This window comes from Chiloscyllium plagiosum, unplaced genomic scaffold, assembly GCF_037043375.1.
Source record: "Chiloscyllium plagiosum isolate Xiang-an unplaced genomic scaffold, Cpla_swu_hap1 HiC_scaffold_17, whole genome shotgun sequence".
NCBI lineage: Eukaryota > Metazoa > Chordata > Chondrichthyes > Orectolobiformes > Hemiscylliidae > Chiloscyllium > Chiloscyllium plagiosum.
The window spans coordinates 80,850,670-80,876,555 of NW_028270155.1; the positions used below are offsets into that span (position 1 = coordinate 80,850,670).

The window sequence follows — 25,886 nt, forward strand, 5'->3', positions numbered from 1 at the left end:
GCAGTGTGAGGGGAATGGGACCTGGAGCAGTGTGAAGGGAATGGGGCCTGGTGCAGTGTGAGGGGAATGGGGCCTGGTGCAGTGTGAGGGGAATGGGTCCTGGTGCAGTGTGAGGGGAATGAGACTTGGTGCAGTGTGAGGGGAATGGGGCCTGGTGCAGTGTGAGGGGAATGAGACCTGGTGCAGTGTGAAGGGAATGAGACCTGGAGCAGTGTGAGGGGAATGGGATCTGGTGCAGTGTGAGGGGAATGGGACCTGGTGCAGTATGAGGGGAATGAGACCTGGTGCAGTATGAGGGGAATGGGACCTGGTGCAGTGTGAGGGGAATGGGACCTGGTGCAGTATGAGGGGAATGGGGCCTGGTGCAGTGTGAGGGGAATGGGGCCTGGTGCAGTGTGAGGGGAATGAGACCTGGAGCAGTGTGTGGGGAATGGGACCTGGTGCAGTGTGTGGGGAATGGGACCTGGTGCAGTGTGAGGGGAATGGGACCTGGTGCAGTGAGAGGGGAATGAGACCTGGTGCAGTGTGAGGGGAATGAGACCTGGTGGAGTGTGAGGGGAATGAGACCTGGTGCAGTGTGAAGGGAATGAGACCTGGAGCAGTGTGAGGGGAATGAGACCTGGTGCAGTATGAGGGGAATGGGACCTGGTGCAGTGTGAAGGGAATGAGACCGGGAGCAGTATGAGGGGAATGAGACTTGGAGCAGTGTGAGGGGAATGGGGCCTGGTGCAATGTGAGGGGAATGAGACCTGGTGCAGTGTGAAGGGAATGAGACCTGGTGCAGTGTGAGGGGAATGGGACCTGATAAAGTGTGAGGGGAATAGGGCCTGGTGCAGTGTGAGGGGAATGAGACTTGGTGCAGTGTGAGGGGAATGGGGCCTGGTGCAGTATGAGGGGAATGAGACCTGGTGCAGTGTGAGGGGAATGGGGCCTGGTGCAGTGTGAGGGGAATGAGACCTGGTGCAGTATGAGGGGAATGAGACCTGGAGCAGTGTGAGGGGATTGGGACCTTGTACAGTGTGAGGGGAATGAGACCTGGTGCAGTGAGAGGGGAATGGAGCCTGGTGCAGTATGAGGGGAATGGGACCTGGTGCAGTGTGAGGGGAATGGGACCTGGTACAGTGTGAGGGGAATGGGACCTGGTGCCGTATGAGGGGAATGAGACCTGGTGCAGTGAGAGGGGAATGGGACCTGGTGCAGTATGAGGGGAATGAGACCTGGTGCAGTGTGAGGGGAATGGGACCTGGTGCAGTATGAGGGGAATGAGACCTGGTGCAGTGTGAGGGGAATGGGACCTGGTGCAGTATGAGGGGAATGAGACCTGGTGCAGTGTGAGGGGAATGAGACCTGGTGCAGTGAGAGGGGAATGGGACCTGGTGCAGTATGAGGGGAATGAGACCTGGTGCAGTGTGAGGGGAATGGGACCTGGAGCAGTGTGAAGGGAATGGGGCCTGGTGCAGTGTGAGGGGAATGGGGCCTGGTGCAGTGTGAGGGGAATGGGTCCTGGTGCAGTGTGAGGGGAATGAGACTTGGTGCAGTGTGAGAGGAATGAGACCTGGAGCAGTGTGAAGGGAATGGGGACTGGTGCAGTGTGAGGGGAATGGGGCCTGGTGCAGTGTGAGGGGAATGGGGCCTGGTGCAGTGTGAGGGGAATGAGACCTGGTGCAGGATGAGGGGAATGGGGCCTGGTGCAGTGTGAGGGGAATGGGACCTGGTACAGTGTGAAGGGAATGGGACCTGGTGCAGTTTGAGGGGAATGGGACCTGGTACAGTGTGAGAGGAATGGGACCTGGTGCAGTGTGAGGGGAATGGGGCTTGGTGCAGTGTGAGGGGAATGGGGCCTGGTACAGTGTGAGGGGAATGGAGCTTGGTGCAGTGTGAGCGGAATGGGGCTTGGAGCAGTGTGAGGGGAATGGAGCCTGGTGCAGTGTGAGGGGAATGGGGCTTGGTGCAGTGTGAGGGGAATGGGGCCTGGTGCAATGTGAGGGGAATGGGACCTGGTGCAGTGTGAGGGGAATGGGGCCTGGTGCAGTGTGAGGGGAATGGGGCCTGGTGCAATGTGAGGGGAATGGGGCCTGGTGCAGTGCGAGGGGAAATGGGGCTTGGAGCAGTGTGAGGGGAATGGGGCCTGGTGCAGTGTGAGGGGAATGAGACCTGGTATAGTGTGAGGGGAATGGGACCTGGTGCAGTGTGTGGGGAATGGGACCTGGTGCAGTGTGAGGGGAATGGGACCTAGTGCAGTGAGAGGGGAATGAGACCTGGTGGAGTGTGAGGGGAATGAGACCTGGTGCAGTGTGAAGGGAATGAGACCTGGAGCAGTGTGAGGGGAATGAGACCTGGTGCAGTATGAGGGGAATGGGACCTGGTGCAGTGTGAAGGGAATGAGACCTGGAGCAGTGTGAGGGGAATGAGACCTGGAGCAGTGAGAGGGGAATGGGACCTGGTGCAGTATGAGGGGAATGAGACCTGGTGCAGTGTGAGGGGAATGGGACCTGGAGCAGTGTGAAGGGAATGGGGCCTGGTGCAGTGTGAGGGGAATGGGGCCTGGTGCAGTGTGAGGGGAATGGGTCCTGGTGCAGTGTGAGGGGAATGAGACTTGGTGCAGTGTGAGAGGAATGAGACCTGGAGCAGTGTGAAGGGAATGGGGACTGGTGCAGTGTGAGGGGAATGTGGCCTGGTGCAGTGTGAGGGGAATGGGGCCTGGTGCAGTGTGAGGGGAATGAGACCTGGTGCAGGATGAGGGGAATGGGGCCTGGTGCAGTGTGAGGGGAATGGGACCTGGTACAGTGTGAAGGGAATGGGACCTGGTGCAGTTTGAGGGGAATGGGACCTGGTACAGTGTGAGAGGAATGGGATCTGGTGCAGTGTGAGGGGAATGGGGCTTGGTGCAGTGTGAGGGGAATGGGGCCTGGTACAGTGTGAGGGGAATGGGGCTTGGTGCAGTGTGAGCGGAATGGGGCTTGGAGCAGTGTGAGGGGAATGGAGCCTGGTGCAGAGTGAGGGGAATGGGGCTTGGTGCAGTGTGAGGGGAATGGGGCCTGGTGCAATGTGAGGGGAATGGGACCTGGTGCAGTGTGAGGGGAATGGGGCCTGGTGCAGTGTGAGGGGAATGGGGCCTGGTGCAGTTTGAGGGGAATGGGGCCTGGTGCAGTGCGAGGGGAAATGGGGCTTGGAGCAGTGTGAGGGGAATGGGGCCTGGTGCAGTGTGAGGGGAATGGGACCTGGTATAGTGTGAGGGGAATGGGACCTGGTGCAGTGTGTGGGGAATGGGACCTGGTGCAGTGTGAGGGGAATGGGACCTGGTGCAGTGAGAGGGGAATGAGACCTGGTGCAGTTTGAGGGGAATGAGACCTGGTGGAGTGTGAGGGGAATGAGACCTGGTGCAGTGTGAAGGGAATGAGACCTGGAGCAGTGTGAGGGGAATGAGACCTGGTGCAGTATGAGGGGAATGGGACCTGGTGCAGTGTGAAGGGAATGAGACCGGGAGCAGTATGAGGGGAATGAGACCTGGAGCAGTGTGAGGGGAATGGGGCCTGGTGCAGTATGAGGGGAATGGGACCTGGTGCAGTCTGAGGGGAATCAGACCTGGAGCAGTGTGAGGGGAATGGGACCTGGTACAGTGTGAGGGGAATGAGACCTGGTGCAGTGTGAGGGGAATGGGACCTGGTGCAGTGTGAGGGGAATGGGACCTGGTGCAGTGTGAGGGGAATGGGACCTGGTACAGTGTGAGGGGAATGGGACCTGGTGCAGTATGAGGGGAATGAGACCTGGTGCAGTGAGAGGGGAATGGGACCTGGTGCAGTATGAGGGGAATGAGACCTGGTGCAGTGTGAGGGGAATGGGGCCTGGTGCAGTGCGAGGGGAAATGGGGCTTGGAGCAGTGTGAGGGGAATGGGGCCTGGTGCAGTGTGAGGGGAATGGGACCTGGTATAGTGTGAGGGGAATGGGACCTGGTGCAGTATGAGGGGAATGAGACCTGGTGCAGTGTGAGGGGAATGGGACCTGGTGCAGTATGAGGGGAATGAGACCTGGTGCAGTGTGAGGGGAATGGGACCTGGTGCAGTATGAGGGGAATGAGACCTGGTGCAGTGTGAGGGGAATGAGACCTGGTGCAGTGAGAGGGGAATGAGACCTGGTGCAGTGAGAGGGGAATGGGACCTGGTGCAGTATGAGGAGAATGAGACCTGGTGCAGTGTGAGGGGAATGGGACCTGGAGCAGTGTGAAGGGAATGGGGCCTGGTGCAGTGTGAGGGGAATGGGGCCTGGTGCAGTGTGAGGGGAATGGGTCCTGGTGCAGTGTGAGGGGAATGAGACTTGGTGCAGTGTGAGGGGAATGGGGCCTGGTGCAGTGTGAGGGGAATGAGACCTGGTGCAGTGTGAAGGGAATGAGACCTGGAGCAGTGTGAGGGGAATGGGATCTGGTGCAGTGTGAGGGGAATGGGACCTGGTGCAGTATGAGGGGAATGAGACCTGGTGCAGTATGAGGGGAATGGGACCTGGTGCAGTGTGAGGGGAATGGGGCCTGGTGCAGTGTGAGGGGAATGGGGCCTGGTGCAGTGTGAGGGGAATGGGTCCTGGTGCAGTGTGAGGGGAATGAGACTTGGTGCAGTGTGAGAGGAATGAGACCTGGAGCAGTGTGAAGGGAATGGGGACTGGTGCAGTGTGAGGGGAATGGGGCCTGGTGCAGTGTGAGGGGAATGGGGCCTGGTGCAGTGTGAGGGGAATGAGACCTGGTGCAGGATGAGGGGAATGGGGCCTGGTGCAGTGTGAGGGGAATGGGACCTGGTACAGTGTGAAGGGAATGGGACCTGGTGCAGTTTGAGGGGAATGGGACCTGGTACAGTGTGAGAGGAATGGGACCTGGTGCAGTGTGAGGGGAATGGGGCTTGGTGCAGTGTGAGGGGAATGGGGCCTGGTACAGTGTGAGGGGAATGGAGCTTGGTGCAGTGTGAGCGGAATGGGGCTTGGAGCAGTGTGAGGGGAATGGAGCCTGGTGCAGTGTGAGGGGAATGGGGCTTGGTGCAGTGTGAGGGGAATGGGGCCTGGTGCAATGTGAGGGGAATGGGACCTGGTGCAGTGTGAGGGGAATGGGGCCTGGTGCAGTGTGAGGGGAATGGGGCCTGGTGCAATGTGAGGGGAATGGGGCCTGGTGCAGTGCGAGGGGAAATGGGGCTTGGAGCAGTGTGAGGGGAATGGGGCCTGGTGCAGTGTGAGGGGAATGGGACCTGGTATAGTGTGAGGGGAATGGGACCTGGTGCAGTGTGTGGGGAATGGGACCTGGTGCAGTGTGAGGGGAATGGGACCTAGTGCAGTGAGAGGGGAATGAGACCTGGTGCAGTGAGAGGGGAATGAGACCTGGTGGAGTGTGAGGGGAATGAGACCTGGTGCAGTGTGAAGGGAATGAGACCTGGAGCAGTGTGAGGGGAATGAGACCTGGTGCAGTATGAGGGGAATGGGACCTGGTGCAGTGTGAAGGGAATGAGACCGGGAGCAGTATGAGGGGAATGAGACCTGGAGCAGTGAGAGGGGAATGGGACCTGGTGCAGTATGAGGGGAATGAGACCTGGTGCAGTGTGAGGGGAATGGGACCTGGAGCAGTGTGAAGGGAATGGGGCCTGGTGCAGTGTGAGGGGAATGGGGCCTGGTGCAGTGTGAGGGGAATGGGTCCTGGTGCAGTGTGAGGGGAATGAGACTTGGTGCAGTGTGAGAGGAATGAGACCTGGAGCAGTGTGAAGGGAATGGGGACTGGTGCAGTGTGAGGGGAATGTGGCCTGGTGCAGTGTGAGGGGAATGGGGCCTGGTGCAGTGTGAGGGGAATGAGACCTGGTGCAGGATGAGGGGAATGGGGCCTGGTGCAGTGTGAGGGGAATGGGACCTGGTACAGTGTGAAGGGAATGGGACCTGGTGCAGTTTGAGGGGAATGGGACCTGGTACAGTGTGAGAGGAATGGGACCTGGTGCAGTGTGAGGGGAATGGGGCTTGGTGCAGTGTGAGGGGAATGGGGCCTGGTACAGTGTGAGGGGAATGGGGCTTGGTGCAGTGTGAGCGGAATGGGGCTTGGAGCAGTGTGAGGGGAATGGAGCCTGGTGCAGAGTGAGGGGAATGGGGCTTGGTGCAGTGTGAGGGGAATGGGGCCTGGTGCAATGTGAGGGGAATGGGACCTGGTGCAGTGTGAGGGGAATGGGGCCTGGTGCAGTGTGAGGGGAATGGGGCCTGGTGCAGTTTGAGGGGAATGGGGCCTGGTGCAGTGCGAGGGGAAATGGGGCTTGGAGCAGTGTGAGGGGAATGGGGCCTGGTGCAGTGTGAGGGGAATGGGACCTGGTATAGTGTGAGGGGAATGGGACCTGGTGCAGTGTGTGGGGAATGGGACCTGGTGCAGTGTGAGGGGAATGGGACCTGGTGCAGTGAGAGGGGAATGAGACCTGGTGCAGTTTGAGGGGAATGAGACCTGGTGGAGTGTGAGGGGAATGAGACCTGGTGCAGTGTGAAGGGAATGAGACCTGGAGCAGTGTGAGGGGAATGAGACCTGGTGCAGTATGAGGGGAATGGGACCTGGTGCAGTGTGAAGGGAATGAGACCGGGAGCAGTATGAGGGGAATGAGACCTGGAGCAGTGTGAGGGGAATGGGGCCTGGTGCAGTATGAGGGGAATGGGACCTGGTGCAGTATGAGGGGAATCAGACCTGGAGCAGTGTGAGGGGAATGGGACCTGGTACAGTGTGAGGGGAATGAGACCTGGTGCAGTGTGAGGGGAATGGGACCTGGTGCAGTGTGAGGGGAATGGGACCTGGTGCAGTGTGAGGGGAATGGGACCTGGTACAGTGTGAGGGGAATGGGACCTGGTGCAGTATGAGGGGAATGAGACCTGGTGCAGTGAGAGGGGAATGGGACCTGGTGCAGTATGAGGGGAATGAGACCTGGTGCAGTGTGAGGGGAATGGGGCCTGGTGCAGTGCGAGGGGAAATGGGGCTTGGAGCAGTGTGAGGCGAATGGGGCCTGGTGCAGTGTGAGGGGAATGGGACCTGGTATAGTGTGAGGGGAATGGGACCTGGTGCAGTATGAGGGGAATGAGACCTGGTGCAGTGTGAGGGGAATGGGACCTGGTGCAGTATGAGGGGAATGAGACCTGGTGCAGTGTGAGGGGAATGGGACCTGGTGCAGTATGAGGGGAATGAGACCTGGTGCAGTGTGAGGGGAATGAGACCTGGTGCAGTGAGAGGGGAATGAGACCTGGTGCAGTGAGAGGGGAATGGGACCTGGTGCAGTATGAGGGGAATGAGACCTGGTGCAGTGTGAGGGGAATGGGACCTGGAGCAGTGTGAAGGGAATGGGGCCTGGTGCAGTGTGAGGGGAATGGGGCCTGGTGCAGTGTGAGGGGAATGGGTCCTGGTGCAGTGTGAGGGGAATGAGACTTGGTGCAGTGTGAGGGGAATGGGGCCTGGTGCAGTGTGAGGGGAATGAGACCTGGTGCAGTGTGAAGGGAATGAGACCTGGAGCAGTGTGAGGGGAATGGGATCTGGTGCAGTGTGAGGGGAATGGGACCTGGTGCAGTATGAGGGGAATGAGACCTGGTGCAGTATGAGGGGAATGGGACCTGGTGCAGTGTGAGGGGAATGGGACCTGGTGCAGTATGAGGGGAATGGGGCCTGGTGCAGTGTGAGGGGAATGGGGCCTGGTGCAGTGTGAGGGGAATGAGACCTGGAGCAGTGTGTGGGGAATGGGACCTGGTGCAGTGTGTGGGGAATGGGACCTGGTGCAGTGTGAGGGGAATGGGACCTGGTGCAGTGAGAGGGGAATGAGACCTGGTGCAGTGTGAGGGGAATGAGACCTGGTGGAGTGTGAGGGGAATGAGACCTGGTGCAGTGTGAAGGGAATGAGACCTGGAGCAGTGTGAGGGGAATGAGCCCTGGTGCAGTGTGAAGGGAATGAGACCGGGAGCAGTATGAGGGGAATGAGACTTGGAGCAGTGTGAGGGGAATGGGGCCTGGTGCAATGTGAGGGGAATGAGACCTGGTGCAGTGTGAAGGGAATGAGACCTGGTGCAGTGTGAGGGGAATGGGACCTGATAAAGTGTGAGGGGAATAGGGCCTGGTGCAGTGTGAGGGGAATGAGACTTGGTGCAGTGTGAGGGGAATGGGGCCTGGTGCAGTATGAGGGGAATGAGACCTGGTGCAGTGTGAGGGGAATGGGGCCTGGTGCAGTATGAGGGGAATGAGACCTGGAGCAGTGTGAGGGGATTGGGACCTTGTACAGTGTGAGGGGAATGAGACCTGGTGCAGTGAGAGGGGAATGGAGCCTGGTGCAGTATGAGGGGAATGGGACCTGGTGCAGTGTGAGGGGAATGGGACCTGGTACAGTGTGAGGGGAATGGGACCTGGTGCAGTATGAGGGGAATGAGACCTGGTGCAGTGAGAGGGGAATGGGACCTGGTGCAGTATGAGGGGAATGAGACCTGGTGCAGTGTGAGGGGAATGGGACCTGGTGCAGTATGAGGGGAATGAGACCTGGTGCAGTGTGAGGGGAATGGGACCTGGTGCAGTATGAGGGGAATGAGACCTGGTGCAGTGTGAGGGGAATGAGACCTGGTGCAGTGAGAGGGGAATGGGACCTGGTGCAGTATGAGGGGAATGAGACCTGGTGCAGTGTGAGGGGAATGGGACCTGGAGCAGTGTGAAGGGAATGGGGCCTGGTGCAGTGTGAGGGGAATGGGGCCTGGTGCAGTGTGAGGGGAATGGGTCCTGGTGCAGTGTGAGGGGAATGAGACTTGGTGCAGTGTGAGAGGAATGAGACCTGGAGCAGTGTGAAGGGAATGGGGACTGGTGCAGTGTGAGGGGAATGGGGCCTGGTGCAGTGTGAGGGGAATGGGGCCTGGTGCAGTGTGAGGGGAATGAGACCTGGTGCAGGATGAGGGGAATGGGGCCTGGTGCAGTGTGAGGGGAATGGGACCTGGTACAGTGTGAAGGGAATGGGACCTGGTGCAGTTTGAGGGGAATGGGACCTGGTACAGTGTGAGAGGAATGGGACCTGGTGCAGTGTGAGGGGAATGGGGCTTGGTGCAGTGTGAGGGGAATGGGGCCTGGTACAGTGTGAGGGGAATGGAGCTTGGTGCAGTGTGAGCGGAATGGGGCTTGGAGCAGTGTGAGGGGAATGGAGCCTGGTGCAGTGTGAGGGGAATGGGGCTTGGTGCAGTGTGAGGGGAATGGGGCCTGGTGCAATGTGAGGGGAATGGGACCTGGTGCAGTGTGAGGGGAATGGGGCCTGGTGCAGTGTGAGGGGAATGGGGCCTGGTGCAATGTGAGGGGAATGGGGCCTGGTGCAGTGCGAGGGGAAATGGGGCTTGGAGCAGTGTGAGGGGAATGGGGCCTGGTGCAGTGTGAGGGGAATGGGACCTGGTATAGTGTGAGGGGAATGGGACCTGGTGCAGTGTGTGGGGAATGGGACCTGGTGCAGTGTGAGGGGAATGGGACCTAGTGCAGTGAGAGGGGAATGAGACCTGGTGCAGTGAGAGGGGAATGAGACCTGGTGGAGTGTGAGGGGAATGAGACCTGGTGCAGTGTGAAGGGAATGAGACCTGGAGCAGTGTGAGGGGAATGAGACCTGGTGCAGTATGAGGGGAATGGGACCTGGTGCAGTGTGAAGGGAATGAGACCGGGAGCAGTATGAGGGGAATGAGACCTGGAGCAGTGAGAGGGGAATGGGACCTGGTGCAGTATGAGGGGAATGAGACCTGGTGCAGTGTGAGGGGAATGGGACCTGGAGCAGTGTGAAGGGAATGGGGCCTGGTGCAGTGTGAGGGGAATGGGGCCTGGTGCAGTGTGAGGGGAATGGGTCCTGGTGCAGTGTGAGGGGAATGAGACTTGGTGCAGTGTGAGAGGAATGAGACCTGGAGCAGTGTGAAGGGAATGGGGACTGGTGCAGTGTGAGGGGAATGTGGCCTGGTGCAGTGTGAGGGGAATGGGGCCTGGTGCAGTGTGAGGGGAATGAGACCTGGTGCAGGATGAGGGGAATGGGGCCTGGTGCAGTGTGAGGGGAATGGGACCTGGTACAGTGTGAAGGGAATGGGACCTGGTGCAGTTTGAGGGGAATGGGACCTGGTACAGTGTGAGAGGAATGGGACCTGGTGCAGTGTGAGGGGAATGGGGCTTGGTGCAGTGTGAGGGGAATGGGGCCTGGTACAGTGTGAGGGGAATGGGGCTTGGTGCAGTGTGAGCGGAATGGGGCTTGGAGCAGTGTGAGGGGAATGGAGCCTGGTGCAGAGTGAGGGGAATGGGGCTTGGTGCAGTGTGAGGGGAATGGGGCCTGGTGCAATGTGAGGGGAATGGGACCTGGTGCAGTGTGAGGGGAATGGGGCCTGGTGCAGTGTGAGGGGAATGGGGCCTGGTGCAGTGTGAGGGGAATGGGGCCTGGTGCAGTGCGAGGGGAAATGGGGCTTGGAGCAGTGTGAGGGGAATGGGGCCTGGTGCAGTGTGAGGGGAATGGGACCTGGTATAGTGTGAGGGGAATGGGACCTGGTGCAGTGTGTGGGGAATGGGACCTGGTGCAGTGTGAGGGGAATGGGACCTGGTGCAGTGAGAGGGGAATGAGACCTGGTGCAGTGAGAGGGGAATGAGACCTGGTGGAGTGTGAGGGGAATGAGACCTGGTGCAGTGTGAAGGGAATGAGACCTGGAGCAGTGTGAGGGGAATGAGACCTGGTGCAGTATGAGGGGAATGGGACCTGGTGCAGTGTGAAGGGAATGAGACCGGGAGCAGTATGAGGGGAATGAGACCTGGAGCAGTGTGAGGGGAATGGGGCCTGGTGCAGTATGAGGGGAATGGGACCTGGTGCAGTATGAGGGGAATCAGACCTGGAGCAGTGTGAGGGGAATGGGACCTGGTACAGTGTGAGGGGAATGAGACCTGGTGCAGTGTGAGGGGAATGGGACCTGGTGCAGTGTGAGGGGAATGGGACCTGGTGCAGTGTGAGGGGAATGGGACCTGGTACAGTGTGAGGGGAATGGGACCTGGTGCAGTATGAGGGGAATGAGACCTGGTGCAGTGAGAGGGGAATGGGACCTGGTGCAGTATGAGGGGAATGAGACCTGGTGCAGTGTGAGGGGAATGGGGCCTGGTGCAGTGCGAGGGGAAATGGGGCTTGGAGCAGTGTGAGGGGAATGGGGCCTGGTGCAATGTGAGGGGAATGGGACCTGGTATAGTGTGAGGGGAATGGGACCTGGTGCAGTGTGTGGGGAATGGGACCTGGTGCAGTGTGAGGGGAATGGGACCTGGTGCAGTGAGAGGGGAATGAGACCTGGTGCAGTGTGAGGGGAATGAGACCTGGTGGAGTGTGAGGGGAATGAGACCTGGTGCAGTGTGAAGGGAATGAGACCTGGAGCAGTGTGAGGGGAATGAGACCTGGTGCAGTATGAGGGGAATGGGACCTGGTGCAGTGTGAAGGGAATGAGACCGGGAGCAGTATGAGGGGAATGAGACCTGGAGCAGTGTGAGGGGAATGGGGCCTGGTGCAATGTGAGGGGAATGAGACCTGGTGCAGTGTGAAGGGAATGAGACCTGGTGCAGTGTGAGGGGAATGGGACCTGATAAAGTGTGAGGGGAATAGGGCCTGGTGCAGTGTGAGGGGAATGAGACTTGGTGCAGTGTGAGGGGAATGGGGCCTGGTGCAGTGTGAGGGGAATGAGACCTGGTGCAGTGTGAGGGGAATGGGGCCTGGTGCAGTGTGAGGGGAATGAGACCTGGTGCAGTATGAGGGGAATGAGACCTGGAGCAGTGTGAGGGGATTGGGACCTTGTACAGTGTGAGGGGAATGAGACTTGGTGCAGTGAGAGGGGAATGGGGCCTGGTGCAGTATGAGGGGAATGGGACCTGGTGCAGTATGAGGGGAATCAGACCTGGAGCAGTGTGAGGGGAATGGGACCTGGTACAGTATGAGGGGAATGAGACCTGGTGCAGTGTGAGGGGAATGGGACCTGGTGCAGTGTGAGGGGAATGGGACCTGGTACAGTGTGAGGGGAATGGGACCTGGTGCAGTATGAGGGGAATGAGACCTGGTGCAGTGAGAGGGGAATGGGACCTGGTGCAGTATGAGGGGAATGAGACCTGGTGCAGTGTGAGGGGAATGGGACCTGGTGCAGTATGAGGGGAATGAGACCTGGTGCAGTGTGAGGGGAATGGGACCTGGTGCAGTATGAGGGGAATGAGACCTGGTGCAGTGTGAGGGGAATGAGACCTGGTGCAGTGAGAGGGGAATGAGACCTGGTGCAGTGAGAGGGGAATGGGACCTGGTGCAGTATGAGGGGAATGAGACCTGGTGCAGTGTGAGGGGAATGGGACCTGGAGCAGTGTGAAGGGAATGGGGCCTGGTGCAGTGTGAGGGGAATGGGGCTTGGTGCAGTGTGAGGGGAATGGGGACTGGTGCAGTGTGAGGGGAATGAGACCTGGTGCAGTGAGAGGGGAATGAGACCTGGTGCAGTGAGAGGGGAATGGGACCTGGTGCATTGAGAGGGGAATGAGACCTGGTGCAGTGAGAGGGGAATGGGACCTGGTGCAGTGTGAGGGGAATGGGACCTGGTGCAGTTTGAGGGGAATGGGACCTGGTACAGTGTGAGAGGAATGGGACCTGGTGCAGTGTGAGGGGAATGGGGCTTGGTGCAGTGTGAGGGGAATGGGGCCTGGTACAGTGTGAGGGTAATGGGGCTTGGTGCAGTGTGAGCGGAATGGGGCTTGGAGCAGTGTGAGGGGAATGGAGCCTGGTGCAGTGTGAGGGGAATGGGGCTTGGTGCAGTGTGAGGGGAATGGGGCCTGGTGCAATGTGTAGGGAATCAGACGTGGTGCAGTGTGAGGGGAATGGGACCTGGTGCAGTGTGAGGGGAATGGGGCCTGGTGCAGTGTGAGGGGAATGGGGCCTGGTGCAATGCGAGGGGAAATGGGGCTTGGAGCAGTGTGAGGGGAATGGGGCCTGGTGCAGTGTGAGGGGAATGGGACCTGGTATAGTGTGAGGGGAATGGGACCTGGTGCAGTATGAGGGGAATGGGACCTGGTACAGTGTGAGGGGAATGGGGCCTGGTGCAGTGTGAGGGGAATGGGACCTGGTGCAGGATGAGGGGAATGAGACCTGGTGCAGTGTGAGGGGAATGGGACCTGGTGCAGTGTGAGGGGAATGAGACCTGGTGCAGTGTGAGGGGAATGGGGCCTGGTGCAGTGTGAGGGGAATGTGACCTGGTGCAGTGTGAGGGGAATGAGACCTGGTGCAGTGTGAGGGGAATGGGGCCTGGTGCAGTGTGAGGGGAATGTGACCTGGTGCAGTGTGAGGGGAATGGGACCCGGTGCAGTATGAGGGGAATGGGACCTGGTGCAGTGTGAGGGGAATGGGGCCTGGTGCAGTGAGAGGGGAATGAGACCTGGTGCAGTGTGAGGGGAATGGGACCTGGTGCAGTGTGAGGGGAATGAGACCTGGAGCAGTGTGAAGGGAATGAGACCTGGAGCAGTGTGTGGGGAATGGGACCTGGTGCAGTGTGAGGGGAATGGGGCCTGGTGCAGTGTGAAGGGAATGAGACCTGGAGCAGTGTGTGGGGAATGGGACCTGGTGCAGTGTGAGGGGAATGGGGCCTGGTCCAGTGTGAGGGGAATGGGACCTGGTGCAGTGTGAGGTGAATGGGGCCTGGTGCAGTGAGAGGGGAATGAGACCTGGTGCAGTGTGAGGGGGATGAGACCTGGTGCAGTGTGAAGGGAATGGGACCTGGTGCAGTGTGAGGGGAATGAGACTTGGTGCAGTGTGAGAGGAATGAGACCTGGAGCAGTGTGAAGGGAATGGGGACTGGTGCAGTGTGAGGGGAATGGGGCCTGGTGCAGTGTGAGGGGAATGGGGCCTGGTGCAGTGTGAGGGGAATGAGACCTGGTGCAGGATGAGGGGAATGGGGCCTGGTGCAGTGTGAGGGGAATGGGACCTGGTACAGTGTGAAGGGAATGGGACCTGGTGCAGTTTGAGGGGAATGGGACCTGGTACAGTGTGAGAGGAATGGGACCTGGTGCAGTGTGAGGGGAATGGGGCTTGGTGCAGTGTGAGGGGAATGGGGCCTGGTACAGTGTGAGGGGAATGGGGCTTGGTGCAGTGTGAGCGGAATGGGGCTTGGAGCAGTGTGAGGGGAATGGAGCCTGGTGCAGTGTGAGGGGAATGGGGCTTGGTGCAGTGTGAGGGGAATGGGGCCTGGTGCAATGTGAGGGGAATGGGACCTGGTGCAGTGTGAGGGGAATGGGGCCTGGTGCAGTGTGAGGGGAATGGGGCCTGGTGCAGTGTGAGGGGAATGGGGCCTGGTGCAGTGCGAGGGGAAATGGGGCTTGGAGCAGTGTGAGGGGAATGGGGCCTGGTGCAGTGTGAGGGGAATGGGACCTGGGTATAGTGTGAGGGGAATGGGACCTGGTGCAGTGTGTGGGGAATGGGACCTGGTGCAGTGTGAGGGGAATGGGACCTGGTGCAGTGAGAGGGGAATGAGACCTGGTGCAGTGTGAGGGGAATGAGACCTGGTGGAGTGTGAGGTGAATGAGACCTGGTGCAGTGTGAAGGGAATGAGACCTGGAGCAGTGTGAGGGGAATGAGACCTGGTGCAGTATGAGGGGAATGGGACCTGGTGCAGTGTGAAGGGAATGAGACCGGGAGCAGTATGAGGGGAATGAGACCTGGAGCAGTGTGAGGGGAATGGGGCCTGGTGCAATGTGAGGGGAATGAGACCTGGTGCAGTGTGAAGGGAATGAGACCTGGTGCAGTGTGAGGGGAATGGGACCTGATAAAGTGTGAGGGGAATAGGGCCTGGTGCAGTGTGAGGGGAATGAGACTTGGTGCAGTGTGAGGGGAATGGGGCCTGGTGCAGTGTGAGGGGAATGAGACCTGGTGCAGTGTGAGGGGAATGGGGCCTGGTGCAGTGTGAGGGGAATGAGACCTGGTGCAGTATGAGGGGAATGAGACCTGGAGCAGTGTGAGGGGAATGGGACCTGGTGCAGTGTGAGGGGAATGTGACCTGGTGCAGAGTGAGGGGAATGGGACCTGGTACAGTGTGAGGGGAATGGGACCTGGTGCAGTATGAGGGGAATGAGACCTGGTGCAGTGAGAGGGGAATGGGACCTGGTGCAGTATGAGGGGAATGAGACCTGGTGCAATGTGAGGGGAATGGGACCTGGTGCAGTGTGAGGGGAATGGGGCCTGGTGCAGTGTGAGGGGAATGGGGCCTGGTGCAGTGTGAGGGGAATGGGGCCTGGTGCAGTGCGAGGGGAAATGGGGCTTGGAGCAGTGTGAGGGGAATGGGGCCTGGTGCAGTGTGAGGGGAATGGGACCTGGGTATAGTGTGAGGGGAATGGGACCTGGTGCAGTGTGTGGGGAATGGGACCTGGTGCAGTGTGAGGGGAATGGGACCTGGTGCAGTGAGAGGGGAATGAGACCTGGTGCAGTGTGAGGGGAATGAGACCTGGTGGAGTGTGAGGTGAATGAGACCTGGTGCAGTGTGAAGGGAATGAGACCTGGAGCAGTGTGAGGGGAATGAGACCTGGTGCAGTATGAGGGGAATGGGACCTGGTGCAGTGTGAAGGGAATGAGACCGGGAGCAGTATGAGGGGAATGAGACCTGGAGCAGTGTGAGGGGAATGGGGCCTGGTGCAATGTGAGGGGAATGAGACCTGGTGCAGTGTGAAGGGAATGAGACCTGGTGCAGTGTGAGGGGAATGGGACCTGATAAAGTGTGAGGGGAATAGGGCCTGGTGCAGTGTGAGGGGAATGAGACTTGGTGCAGTGTGAGGGGAATGGGGCCTGGTGCAGTGTGAGGGGAATGAGACCTGGTGCAGTGTGAGGGGAATGGGGCCTGGTGCAGTGTGAGGGGAATGAGACCTGGTGCAGTATGAGGGGAATGAGACCTGGAGCAGTGTGAGGGGAATGGGACCTGGTGCAGTGTGAGGGGAATGTGACCTGGTGCAGAGTGAGGGGAATGGGACCTGGTACAGTGTGAGGGGAATGGGACCTGGTGCAGTATGAGGGGAATGAGACCTGGTGCAGTGAGAGGGGAATGGGACCTGGTGCAGTATGAGGGGAATGAGACCTGGTGCAGTGTGAGGGGAATGGGACCTGGTGCAGTATGAGGGGAATGAGACCTGGTGCAGTGTGAGGGGAATGGGTCCTGGTGCAGTATGAGGGGAATGAGACCTGGTGCAGTGTGAGGGGAATGAGACCTGGTGCAGTGAGAGGGGAATGAGACCTGGTGCAGTGAGAGGGGAATGGGACCTGGTGCAGTATGAGGGGAATGAGACCTGGTGCAGTGTGAGGGGAATGGGACCTGGAGCAGTGTGAAGGGAATGGGGCCTGGTGCAGTGTGAGGGGAATGGGGCTTGGTGCAGTGTGAGGGGAATGGGGACTGGTGCAGTGTGAGGGGAATGGGGCCTGGTGCAGTGTGAGGGGAATGGGGCCTGGTGCAGTGTGAGGGGAATGAGACCTGGTGCAGGATGAGGGGAATGGGGCCTGGTGCAGTGTGAGGGGAATGGGACCTGGTACAGTGTGAGGGGAATGGGACCTGGTGCAGTTTGAGGGGAATGGGACCTGGTACAGTGTGAGAGGAATGGGACCTGGTGCAGTGTGAGGGGAATGGGGCTTGGTGCAGTGTGAGGGGAATGGGGCCTGGTACAGTGTGAGGGGAATGGGGCTTGGTGCAGTGTGAGCGGAATGGGGCTTGGAGCAGTGTGAGGGGAATGGAGCCTGGTGCAGTGTGAGGGGAATGGGGCTTGGTGCAGTGTGAGGGGAATGGGGCCTGGTGCAATGTGTAGGGAATCAGACGTGGTGCAGTGTGAGGGGAATGGGACCTGGTGCAGTGTGAGGGGAATGGGGCCTGGTGCAGTGTGAGGGGAATGGGGCCTGGTGCAATGGGAGGGGAAATGGGGCTTGGAGCAGTGTGAGGGGAATGGGGCCTGGTGCAGTGTGAGGGGAATGGGACCTGGTATAGTGTGAGGGGAATGGGACCTGGTGCAGTATGAGGGGAATGGGACCTGGTACAGTGTGAGGGGAATGGGGCCTGGTGCAGTGTGAGGGGAATGGGACCTGGTGCAGGATGAGGGGAATGAGACCTGGTGCAGTGTGAGGGGAATGGGACCTGGTGCAGTGTGAGGGGAATGAGACCTGGTGCAGTGTGAGGGGAATGGGGCCTGGTGCAGTGTGAGGGGAATGTGACCTGGTATAGTGTGAGGGGAATGGGACCCGGTGCAGTATGAGGGGAATGGGACCTGGTGCAGTGTGAGGGGAATGGGGCCTGGTGCAGTGAGAGGGGAATGGGACCTGGTGCAGTGTGAGGGGAATGAGACCTGGAGCAGTGTGAAGGGAATGAGACCTGGAGCAGTGTGTGGGGAATGGGACCTGGTGCAGTGTGAGGGGAATGGGGCCTGGTGCAGTGTGAAGGGAATGAGACCTGGAGCAGTGTGTGGGGAATGGGACCTGGTGCAGTGTGAGGGGAATGGGGCCTGGTCCAGTGTGAGGGGAATGGGACCTGGTGCAGTGTGAGGTGAATGGGGCCTGGTGCAGTGAGAGGGGAATGAGACCTGGTGCAGTGTGAGGGGAATGAGACCTGGAGCAGTGTGAAGGGAATGGGACCTGGAGCAGTGTGTGGGGAATGGGACCTGGTGCAGTGTGAGGGGAATGGGGCCTGGTCCAGTGTGAGGGGAATGGGACCTGGTGCAGTATGAGGGGAATGAGACCTGGTGCAGTGTGAGGGGAATGAGACCTGGTGCAGTGAGAGGGGAATGAGACCTGGTGCAGTGAGAGGGGAATGGGACCTGGTGCATTGAGAGGGGAATGAGACCTGGTGCAGTGAGAGGGGAATGGGACCTGGTGCAGTATGAGGGGAATGAGACCTGGTGCAGTGTGAGGGGAATGGGACCTGGAGCAGTGAGAGGGGAATGGGGCTTGGTGCAGTGTGAGGGGAATGGGACCTGGTGCAGTGTGAGGGGAATGGGGCCTGGTGCAGTGTGAGGGGAATGAGACCTGGTGCAGTGTGAGGGGAATGGGACCTGGTGCAGTGTGAGGGGAATGGGACCTGGTGCAGTGTGAGGGGAATGGGGCCTGGTCCAGTGTGAGGGGAATGGGACCTGGTGCAGTGTGAGGGGATTGGGGCCTGGTGCAGTGTGAGGTGAATGAGACCTGGTGCAGTGTGAGGGGAATGAGACCTGGTGCAGTGTGAGGGGAATGAGACCTGGTGCAGTGTGAGGGGAATGAGACCTGGTGCAGTGAGAGGGGAATGGGACCTGGTGCAGTGTGAGGGGAATGGGACCTGGTGCAGTATGAGGGGAATGGGACCTGGTGCAGTATGAGGGGAATGAGACCTGGTGCAGTGTGAGGGGAATGAGACCTGGTGCAGTGAGAGGGGAATGAGACCTGGTGCAGTATGAGGGGAATGGGACCTGGTGCAGTGTGAGGGGAATGGGGCCTGGTGCAGTGTGAGGGGAATGAGACCTGGTGCAGTGTGAGGGGAATGGGACCTGGTGCAGTGTGAGGGGAATGGGACCTGGTGCAGTGTGAGGGGAATGGGGCTTGGTGCAGTGTGAGGGGAATGGGGCTTGGTGCAGTGTGAGGGGAATGAGACCTGGTGCAGTGTGAGGGGAATGGGACCTGGTGCAGTGTGAGGGGAATGGGACCTGGTGCAGTGTGAGGGGAATGGGACCTGGTGCAGTGTGAGGGGAATGGGACCTGGTGCAGTGTGAGGGGAATGGGACCTGGTGCAGTGTGAGGGGAATGGGGCTTGGTGCAGTGTGAGGGTGTGAGAAACAAAAGCTCACTCACTTTAATAATTTCAGTCCGAGACGAATATCTGAATCAGCCGTTTAATTGTACACCTATAGATGGGTGATTTGTCTAATTACCTGGTAAGGCAATGACAAAATGCACACCAAATCCAACAAACTCTCGAAATTTATACAGTTTGAATCCCCATATTTTTCCTTATTCCATTGTTTGTTCCCTGCTTCGCTTATGTCACAGATTTCCTTAAGACTGATCCCACAACTTCTGTTTATCCTGTCTTGTCCGTGACAAACTCTTATCTCTGACTCCCATAAGGGTGTTTGACGTCAGTCTATTGTAGATTATTGATTAGGCATATCTTTTCTTCTATCAGCATCTATTTCCATCCAGAGGCCACTTTGACCTCTTTGATTAGGGTTTGTTCCTGTGTCCCCGTGTAAGGGGGAAACAGATGCTTTCCTGTTTGCCCATATTAGATTAGATTAGATTACTTACAGTGTGGAAACAGGCCCTTCGGCCCAACAAGTCCACACCGACCCGCCGAAGCGTAACCCACCCATACCCCTACACCCACCCCTTACCTAACACTACGGGCAATTTAGCATGGCCAATTCACCTGGCCCTGCACATCTTTGGATTGTAGGAGGAAACCGGAGCACCCGGAGGAAACCCACGCAGACACGGGGAGAACGTGCAAACTCCACACAGTCAGTCGCCTGAGGCGGGAATTGAACCCGGGTCTTTGGCGCTGTGAGGCAGCAGTGCTAACCACTGTGCCACCATGCCGCCCATATCCACCATTGTTCTGTATTCATGTCTCATGCTAACATATCCTTTCTTTTTGCTGAATATGTATTTTCTCATTCCTATTCTGTATCAGAATTTATACTTGCAGAAATAACATTAATTCATTTATATCCCACAATTTCCCCTTTTTCTTTTCATTACTATCTGTTATCTTCTGCATTTTTGTCTCTTTTTTTTTTTAAACATTGTTCCCAAAATTCGCAAGCATCATTTCAGAGATTTCATCCATCTTAGTCTCACTCATTTCCTTATTATTTAGTTGATAAAGTTCCTCTGTCTGATTCCCCTCAGGGGCATTCGTTTCATCAAGGCTGTTTCAATCAGCCTCTGGGTGAGTCCTCGTATACAGGGTATGACACAACAATGGCCACCAATATCCCGACTACTACTATCAGGGAAGTAAGGATAGAAACCACCACCCCCTTTCTCTGCTAAAATCATATCAAGGGCTATTCTGTTTTCCCATGCCATCCTACTTGTCGCATCAAACTGTTCTGATATTCCTTTAACCGCCTCTCTTGTATAATTTTATAAATCGCTGTTGATTATAAAAAAATGTAATTTATCCAGTCTACATTTTTATTAATTGTTGCCCACCAAAAGAGAGCTGACTCAAAGCTTGCTGCAATCTGGTTACGAGCTTTGAATTCAGGAACTCCCCTAGGGACTCCTACCGAATCAAGATAAATCCTGTCATCAAAAGAAGTATCTAACAGTAATCTCTTACCCCTTCCCTTTTTCCCTACTATGTTTTCCTTCTCAAATGCCAAGGTAAATGGAATTGCCAATTGTACAATTGCGCATATCCCTTTCCAATCCGGAGGTAGGGTGGGTCTCAATATTTTGCCTCCACAGTACCACCACAGATCCGCTCGGGGAACCTTTAATGCTGAGTAGTTCCCTCCCTTCTCCATTTCGGTAACATTCTTAATCTCTGTACATAATTTCAGCTCCCCCAAATGTCTCGACCGACTCGTACCTCACCTGTGCACACATGACGTGTGATTTCCAACTGCGGCGGAAAATGTGGGGGGACCTTTTGCATCTTTCTCCTCCAAGGGAGGGAACATCAGAGATAGGGAGGTACAATTCCTATCATTCCATGCAGTCTCATCCTGATACAGGGCTATCATACATTTCATGCCCTTCCTGTCTCGCTTCCACCCAAGCGGAAAGGGAACCACCTGGGCCACTGGCCTACCGGAGGCACATCCATAGCAATTGCTTTTGTTCAGACTTTTACAGTATACTTTACCCATTCAACCCAGGCATTTGCATCCCCGTACCCAGTTTCTATCTCGATGGTCTGTTGCAAATCCTTTACCTCTATAATTTTTACTACTGTAGGATCATTGGGAGGGGTGAAAGGTTGTATCTCATTACCCAGTAATTCTACCCGTTTTCCCTGTCCTACGCTAATTCGAAAATAACAGCCCACAAACTCCTTCCCATTTGCTTTCATTTCAATCCCAAATGTTTCATTTAATTGTACCTCATAAGTGCCACCCCCCAAAACTGCTTCGTGCCATGTGGTTTTCCTTATCGTTAAATATATGGGGTTACACTTTTTATCGGGACAATCGCGTGCTGGTCGGAAGGGGTCCCGGTGTATTGTGACAAGACCATTATACCAGGTACCATCCCCGAGGCCATCCCCACAGGACTTAAGATGTATCTCTGAGTTGCGGTATTGTCTCTGATTAGCTACATTCCCACAATTTACTAAGCAACAGACATCAGTGTCTATTACTTGTGGATTATCAGACTCAGGAACCATCAATAATATATATGAAAATGATATGTGACAAAATCCTAATACGAAGAGGGCTAGCATCATAACTCTAAGCATTCCCAGTATTCTAATCACTATGCTAAAACACAAAAAGGCTTAATATACAATCTTACAGAAATAATCCCGCGCTCGCGTCGCCACTGTATAGTCAATTACTCAAAGTCTCTTTAGTCTGAGTTTCAGCGGGTGTTGCGTTGATTCGGCTGTCCAGACTTCTTCCTCAACTGGAGGGTCCACTGGCCCTTTGATCCGAGTATAATGAGTCCAGCCTTTTTCCGCCGTCCTTATTGCCGTTTCGGTAGTCAAAAGAGCCTGATACGGCCCTTCCCAGTCTGGCTGCAGCTTAGTCTCTGTCCATGATTTTATTAAGACTCAATCTCCTGGCCGGATGGGATGAACAGCAAATTCAAGGGGCAGAGTCTGTGCCAATAGACCCTGTTTTCTGAGGAAAGATAAAGAGGAGGACAAGCCCAGTATATACTTCTTTAAAAACAAATCTTTAGTTTCGGGAATTGGCAATTCTCCCTGCGTTCCCAAATAAGGTAATTCAAATAAGATTTCATAGGGGGATAGTCCCAAATCTTTCCTCTGCCAAGGGACAAGCCCAAAAGGCATCCTTTAAATCTATCACACTAAACCATTTGTGATCATGAGGGATCTTACTTAATAATGTGTAGGGGTTTGGCACCGCTGGGTGCCTGACCTGTACTATCCGATTTAATGTTCTCAAATCCTGCACCAATCGATAAGTTCCATCAGATTTCCGCACTGGTAGAATTGGGGTATTATAAGGAGACATACATGGCTCCAACAGTCCATCTCTAATCAGTCCCTCAATTACTGGCTGCAGTCCTCGTTTACCTTCTATGGGAATAGGATATTGTCGTTCACAGATAACGTCTCCTTTTCGTTTTAAATTTATTGTAAGGGGAGGGATCTGTAGTTTTCCACGATTCCCTTCTCTAGCCCATACAATAGGGTCTATCTTTCTCTCAGCATCCTCTGTCAACATCGCCAGTTGTACAACTAATTCTTTTTCCTGAACTCCAATCTCCAGTCCTAAAAGGATAATTAAATCTCTCCCCAGTAAGTTACTTCCTATATCAGGGATATACAGCAGTTCCCCTGTGATCCTATCCTTAGGACCTTCTATCATCATAGGTTCAAATACTGGAACAGTAAATCCTTCCCCTTTTACCCCTGAAACAATAATTGACCGTGTTAACATTTCTACTTTCTTTGTTTTAAAATTCAGCGATGACTGTGCTGCCCCCGTATCTACTAGGAAGACTACCTCCTCCCTACACGGTCCCACCTTCAAGTTTATCAAGGGTTCCTGGTGGGCCCCCGAGGGCAGGAACCCCTGACACCCCTATTCTTCATCATAATTCATAAGCGGAATTGCCTTTTCTTCCCTTTGTAGATCAGGACACTCCCGCTTAAAATGCCCTATCTTTCCACAATAATAGCATCCTGCCTATAGCGACTTCCATCTCTGCCCCTGTCGCTCAAACCCTCTATCAAATGTTCCCCCTTGTCCTCTCCCTCTTCCTCTTCCTCTCTGTCCTACATGCTGCCACCCGCCACTCCGGTTGCTCACTATTGGTTCCATTCTCCCCTTAATTACCTCATCAACCGTAGCTACCATCATTTTCACCTTCTGTTTTTGTCTCTCATCCTCCCTCTTTACAAATACTTTCTGTGCCTCTCTCAACAATTCACCTAATGGTTTTTCGCTCCATCCTTCTATCTTCTGTATCTTTCTCTGTATGTCTGGCCATGCTTTTGTCACAAAATGTACTTTCAAAAGACCCTGTGCCACTGGGTCCTCAGGGTTCATTCCAGAGTAGTTCCGCATTGAGTCCCTTAATCTTTGCAAGAAAGCTGAGGGAGTCTCATCTTTCTCCTGTCTAATTTCAAAGGCTTTAATCAAATTCTGTGACTTCGGAACTGCCTCTCTTATTCCTTTTAGAATCAGGTCTTTCAATTCCCTCATTTCTTCTCTATGCTCCGGGTTTTGGTTTTCCCACTGGGGGTCTCTGAGGGGAATCTTCACCTCTCCCTGTCCAGCATCCCCATCTCCAATCGGATGTTCCCTGTCCCATATTTTAATGGCAGCTCCTCATATAAGTCCCCTTTCCTCCCCAGTAAATAGTATATTCAAAATAGACATTAATTCAGCCCAGGTATACAGACTGGGCCCCAAAAATTGATCAATTTGTTCAGACAACCCCACCGGATCCTCAACCAGGACCTTCATTTCCTTTTTAAATGTTCTGACCTCCCCACTGGTGAGGGGGGCACTTACAAACCCAATCTCTTTGTCCCCTATGGGTACCTCCCAAAGGGGATAAGTTGTTACGTTTTTCCCCTTTATCTTTTTTTTTAAAGAAATATTGCAATATTTCTAGCTCTCCATAACTTCAAACACCAATTCATCAATTCATGCTTGACTAACCTTCAAAGCCTGTTCCTAACTTATAAATATATTTATATATATTTACGTTCATTTCTTCAGTATTTAATAGTCAAAATGCAAAATGCATACAGTTCCCAATTTTGCAATTCACTGTAATTACCCAGTTTTAGTCCTTTAATTTAGATCCAAAATTAGTTTCCTTAAATAGTCCTGACCAATCATTGCTCAATTACAATACTATAAGTCGTAAAATAATCAGAGCTTGCCTTAAAAGAATTTGTCTACTCAAGTTTTTTTTAAAAAAAACTTCTAATGCATGAACAATGGCTGAATCCAAGGTCACAGATATTAACCATAGAATTTTGCTTTTACCACAATCTAATGTTGAACTGAAACTTCAACTGTCCTCCATAAATCGCTGTTATGTAAGGATAAAAGAGATTAGTTAGAAACTGATAGTAAGGCAGTCATGATCTGTAAAAAGAACAGGAGTTATCATTCCTTTTTTTTTAAATCTCAATAGAATCCTTAACCTTAAAAGAAATCATGTTAAGTTTCCATAATAAAAATCAGATTCAAAACAGTCCTGGAACTCAAGCTCCAGGGAATAAAACACAAACATTCAATCACCAACAAACAAATGTTCACTCAAACCAAATCACAAAGGGTTAAACTTCCTACCAGCTGTACAGCTCTTTACATTCTCTCTCTCTCTCTCTCTCGCACATTGACATATAAACTCAGATATTCACGAACCCAGTCTTCGTCCGATCTGTACTTTGGCCAGAAGACAGCGGGACGAAGAATGGAGTCCTTAGTCCATACAAAGCAACAATATTTAATCATCTTTCTCCCTCGTACAAGTATTATTTTGCCAATTTCCACAACATCCTGCCCAAAGGACTTTCCGGAGGAATGTTGTAAGGGACCCCGCCTCCATTTCCATTGCCGTGTCCTTACTTTGTTTCCCCGGAGGCTTTTTTCTTACCCAAAGCGCAAACCATAGTGAGTTCCTTCGTTAGTCCCTTATTAACTACTAAAACTCAATCCCGGCCACCAAGGCAATACTTAAAAGTCAATTTTCTTACCTTGGTCTGTGCACAGAGTTGCCTGGCCCCTTTTGTCACCGTATTTTCTATCGAGCTCCTATCACTGTCTGATTCAGATGTCTCTCTTATAGGATTCACATCAGTCACCCAAGGGAGCAGACCAAACCGGGACACGAGACCGCTCCTCAATGGGGAACGGGACGCGTCTTCCCAGTGTCCAAGGCCAGCCAGTCCCCCCGGGAATGGAAGAAAATCCCGGACATGAGCCCCCAATTGTGAGAAACAAAAGCTCACTCACTTTAATAATTTCAGTCCGAGACGAATATCTGAATCAGCCGTTTAATTGTACACCTATAGATGGGTGCTTTGTCTAATTACCTGGTAAGGCAATGACAAAATGCACACCAAATCCAACAAACTCTCGAAATTTATACAGTTTGAATCCCCATATTTTTCCTTATTCCATTGTTTGTTCCCTGCTTCGCTTACGTCACAGATTTCCTTAAGACTGATCCCACAACTTCTGTTTATCCTGTCTTGTCCGTGACAAACTCTTATCTCTGACTCCCATAAGGGTGTTTGACGTCAGTCTATTGTAGATTATTGATTAGGCATATCTTTTCTTCTATCAGCATCTATTTCCATCCAGAGGCCACTTTGACCTCTTTGATTAGGGTTTGTTCCTGTGTCCCCGTGTAAGGGGGAAACAGATGCTTTCCTGTTTGCCCATATATCCACCATTGTTCTGTATTCACGTCTCATGCTAACATATCCTTTCTTTTTGCTGAATATGTATTTTCTCATTCCTATTCTGTATCAGAATTTATACTTGCAGAAATAACATTAATTCATTTATATCCCACAAGGGGAATGGGACCTGGTGCAGTGTGAGGGGAATGGGACCTGATAAAGTGTGAGGGGAATGGGGCCTGGTGCAGTGTGAGGGGAATGGGGCCTGGTGCAGTGTGAGGGGAATGAGACCTGGTGCAGTGAGAGGGGAATGGGGCCTGGTGCAGTGTGAGGGGAATGAGACCTGGTGCAGTGTGAGGGGAATGAGACCT

General features: G+C 54.8%; 1 long non-coding RNA gene across 1 annotated transcript; it reads right to left on the reverse strand.

Moving 5' to 3' along the window:
• Nucleotides 1–18,824: 18,824 nt before the first annotated feature.
• Nucleotides 18,825–25,682, reverse strand: LOC148147435 (uncharacterized). The gene is made up of 2 exons (XR_015760007.1): nt 24,533–25,682; nt 18,825–21,799 (listed from the first exon to the last, which is right to left on the reverse strand). It is a non-coding gene; the product is annotated as an uncharacterized LOC148147435 (long non-coding RNA).
• Between the last annotated feature and the right edge of the window lie 204 nt (nt 25,683–25,886).